At 49.8% G+C, this 4,719-nt stretch overlaps 1 non-coding gene across 1 annotated transcript; it reads left to right on the plus strand.

Moving 5' to 3' along the window:
• Window positions 1-2,828: 2,828 nt before the first annotated feature.
• Window positions 2,829-2,935, plus strand: LOC114673380 (U6 spliceosomal RNA). Its single transcript, XR_003724083.1, has one exon. It is a non-coding gene; the product is annotated as a U6 spliceosomal RNA (small nuclear RNA).
• The last annotated feature ends 1,784 nt before the right edge of the window (window positions 2,936-4,719 follow it).

Raw genomic sequence — 4,719 nt, forward strand, 5'->3', positions numbered from 1 at the left:
CGAGGTCAGGAGGTCGAGACCATCCTGGCCAACATAGTGAAACCCCGTCTGTACTAAAAATACAAAAATTAGTCTGGCGTAGTGGTACGCGCCTATAGTCCCAGCTACTCTTACAGCTGAGGCAGGAGAATCGCTTGAACCCAGGAGGCGGAGGTTGCAGTGAGCCGAGATCACATCACTGCATTCCAGCCTGGGTGACAAGAGCAAAACTCCGTTTCAAAAAAAAAAAGTTGTAACTACCGTTGATTTTATGATCATTGCCGAAGAAAGATTTTCTAAAATTTACCTACTGATAACGACGTCAGATTCACACCCTCCCAATTTTTCAGTTTCTTTATCTCCCTCACTGAACTCAGATGCGTCAGATTTATCTCAAATGACTGATGCGTCAGATTTATCTCAAATGACTGATCACCGCCTGGTAGCCGGGAACCATGAGACCACTTTCTCTCTCAGCTCCTGTCCCAACTCATGGGACAACCATGCTAACACTACGTGATTCTCAGTCCCTGGTGTTAGCTAATTTGGAGCAAGAGGATGCCTAATCCATTGCACATCAATCAGATTCTCTCTCGCAAGAAATTGTAATAGCCCTTGAGGGATGCTGGTGTGAATCCCAGATGCTCTCAGGAAGAGAGAATGTGTAAATATGAGAGGGATCAAGCTTTTCTGTCTGGCAGCCACTGTGTCAAAAACATAAAGAAAGTCAATCTGCAGAGAAACGGGACTGCAGCGGATGCACGGAGGGAAGCTGAAAGAGAAACCCCGTGGCCGGGCGCGGTGGCTCAAGCCTGTAATCCCAGCACTTTGGGAGGCCGAGACGGGCGGATCACGAGGTCAGGAGATCGAGACCATCCTGGCTAACACGGTGAAACCCCGTCTCTACTAAAAAATACAAAAAACTAGCCGGGCGAGGTGGCGGGCGCCTGTAGTCCCAGCTACTCGGGAGGCTGAGGCAGGAGAATGGCGTGAACCCGGGAGGCGGAGCTTGCAGTGAGCTGAGATCCGGCCACTGCACTCCAGCCTGGGCGACAGAGCGAGACTCCGTCTCAAAAAAAAAAAAAAAAAAAAAAAAAAAGAGAAACCCCGTGGTCCCAGGGAGAGAAAAACAAGAGAAGCCCATCCTTTCTGACAGCGGTGGTACAAATGCCAAATCTGATCTCCTGAGGAGTGCAGTGGGATTTTTGCCTTTGAGTTAGTTCTGCAACACACCTGAATCCATGCACTAAATACTCCTTGATTATCCTGAGCCGCTCTGACATGGGGTCGTACAACCGAAAACCTAACAAAGACAGCTGCCCTAGGTCAGGCCTCATCTTCTCTCTAGAAGACGCTTGTTAGGCTTCCTCACTGACCTCCCTGCCTCCAGTTTGTCCTGGCGCCACCACCAATCCACCTTTCACGTGGGTTTCCAGGCAGACCTCACCATGTTAGTGCCCCTGTGTGCAGAAAAGAGTTGGCGTTCCATTCTTTTTTTTTTTTTTTTTTCTTTTTTTTGAGGCACAGTCTCGCTCTTGTTGCCCAGGCTGGAGTGCAGTGGCACCATCTCGGCTCACTGAAACTTCTGCCTCCTGGGTTCAAGCGATTCTCCTGCCTCAGCCTCCCGAGTAGCTGGGATTACAGGCACACGCCGCCACACCTGGCTAATTTTTTGTATTTTAGTAGAGATGTTGTTTCACCGTGTTGCCCAGGCTGGTCTCGAACTCCTGAGCTCAGGCAATTCGCTCACCTCAGTCTCCCAAAGTGCTAGGATTGCAGACGTGAGGCACTGGCATTCTAAAAAAAAGGCCTGTTGCAAGCTAGTCCTTGGCTGGTGTCTGGGAACATAGATGAAAGAAGGGTCCCCATCCTAACCGATGTGAGCGGCTTACTCCGCCCAAAATGTTTGTGCAAACAGCGTGGTTTAAGCTAAACACCTGCTTTCCCTCTGGGAGTCTGGAAATTTAGTAAGCATTAGACCAAGGGTGTCTAGGTGACCATCCCCACAATAAAATCTCTGGGCACTGAGTCTCCAATGAACTCCTCTGAGAGACAGTATTTCACACTGTTGTCCCGACCTGTGGCTGAGGCAACTGTACACGATTTGTGTGGCTTCTTTGGGAGAGGACCCTTGGAAGCTTGTGCCTGGTCTTCCCCAGACTTCACCCAGGAGCCTTTTCCCTTTGCTGGCCTTACTGTGTATAGTTTTGCTCTGATGAATCATAGCCATGAGTGTGACTGCATGCTGAGTCCCACGAGCACTCCTGGCCAATCACTGCACAAGGAGGTGGTCCTGGGGACTCCAGACACACCCTGCTCGAAACACAAGTATCTTTCCAGGATAAAGCCCACCTCTTCGTTTGACACCAGGACCATTGTGAGCCGGCTCTAATTGACATCTCAGCCTCATCTCTGCTGTTCCCAACCTACCACCTTACGTTCCAATTACACCCCTGCCTCTATTACTCACCACTGTAGGCACCTGTGTTCCATTCACCAGGGCCCATCTCAGGAAGCCCTCCTGGAGGATCCCTTCTATCAGAACCCAGCTGGTCCTGCCTCATGCTCTATCCCACTTCCTAACACAGAGCCTGGAGTCCTAGAAGTTTCACCACACCCATGTCCCCAATCAGGGGTGATTCCTGGAAATCAGGGGTGCAGCCCATCTATGGCTTGCATCTCCAGGGACACCACAGGCTCCAGCACACAGCAGGTGCTCAATAGAGGTATTGCAAGCTTTAGCCTCCCTGTACAGATGCCTCTCTCCTCTGAAATCAGGAAATCAACACCCCCGAGACCTGAGACATGTGGCCTTGTACACCTATGATCCTTTTTATAGAGATACTTGAGTGCTCCCTTCGGCAGCTCATAGACTGAAATTGGAATAATACTGAGAAGATTAGCCTGGCCCCTGCTCAAGATTGACACAAAAGTTTGTGAAGCATTCCACGTTTTTTTAAACTACCACGCTTTAGTCATTATACAATGCATGCATTGAAACATCACACGGTACCCCACAAACATGTACAACTATTCTGCGTCAATAATAAACAACAAAAAAGATACCCAAATCCCCCGACTAGGTCTAGATTCCAATTCAGAGTCAGCATATACGATGGAGAACCTGGAAGTGGGGGCCACGCACTGAGATTCCCTGATCTCCATGTTACACGACACTCTCAGAGAAGTAAAGCGACCTAACCAAGGTTGCCCAGCTGGTGAGTGGCAGAGCTGGGACTCAGCTCCAGAGCAGGCAGGTCCAGAAGTCCACCCTGTGAACACTGTCCTCGAATCATTGCTCAGGGTGTGCAGACCTGGCCTGGGGAGCTGTCCCTTGAGCTCCGGGGCCGCCCTGGGTCACTGTCCTGCTCACCAGTGACCTCCCCGAGGGCCAGGACTCCAGGGCTCCTCTTACCCTGCTCCCAGCTCAGGGCAGTGCAAACTGGTGATACCATGTTTACCCCCTAAGCTGCCACTAATTCTCTCCTCCCACGTAAGCCTGCTTCAGACAGGTCTGAAGGTTCTATTCTCCCAGGAGGAGCTCCAACTCCCTCCCAGCTTTAAAGAAATTCACATAAATGGAATCCACGTGGAAAAGAGGCACTTTCGCCTCCTTCATGGCAGCCTGAGAGCCAGCTTCAGGGTCCTGCACCCCAGAAAGCTCCAGGTTTCCTTTGGCTGAATCCTTTTGACATTTTCAATGGTAAAATAAATTTGATTTGCAGAAGCCATGAAGGAACCAAGGCGATGTGATTTCCAAAACGCACTGTGTTATTGGATATGATAAAAGACTGAATGAGTCAGTAAATGTAGCAGTTTCATAACTGTTTTAAAAAAAAAAAAAAAAAAAAAAGGCCGGGTGCTGTGACTCATGTCTGTAGTCCCAGCACTTTGGGAGGCCGAGGTGGGCAGATCATGAGGTCAGGAGTTCAAGACCAGCCTGACCAGTGTGGTGAAACCCCGTCTCTACTAAAAATACAAAAATTAGCCAGGTGTGGTGGTGGGCGCCTGTAATCCCAGCTACCTGGGACGCTGAGGCAGGAGAATTGCTTGAACCCGGGAGGCAGAGGTTGCAGTGAGCCGAGATCGTACCACTACACTCCAGCCTGGGTGAGAGAGTAAGACTCTGTCTCAAGAAACAAAAAAAGCAAACCCTTGTGGTCTGGTGGTGGTGGAGGAGGAAGAGGAGGAGGTTATGGTAAGTGGAGAAGGAAAGATTCATGCCTGAACTCACTGCCTACACCCAGAACGAATCCCCAGCCCCGCTCACTCCCTCACAAACACAGACAGACACACGGATTCACGCCCCACACTCCCTCACAAACACAGACAGACACACGGATTCACGCCCCACACTCCCGCATACATAAACAGGCATGGATACAGACGCAGAAATGCACAGCCATGTTCACATAAACATAGGTGCACGCGCCAGGCAGGTCCACAAACAGTCATCATAGCCGGTGCCAATCATTGGGCAGTGAAAATGTGCCAGGTACTGCGATGAGGACTTTGCATCCTTTTGTCTCAGTTACTGTCTTACTCGGTTGTGCAACTGTCAGAGATAAGCAAGTTATTATTCCCGTTTTACAGATGAAGAAACTGAGGCACCGAGATCTTAAGTAACTTCCTCAAAGAGATCCCAACTAGGAAGTAGGGAAGCCAAGGTGAGAACCCAGATAGATTTCAGAAGCCTTGTTCCCTTTTTAGTTTCATTGAAATATAACTGATGGATCCTCA

Source organism: Macaca mulatta, chromosome 16, assembly GCF_049350105.2.
Source record: "Macaca mulatta isolate MMU2019108-1 chromosome 16, T2T-MMU8v2.0, whole genome shotgun sequence".
NCBI classification, from domain to species: domain Eukaryota; kingdom Metazoa; phylum Chordata; class Mammalia; order Primates; family Cercopithecidae; genus Macaca; species Macaca mulatta.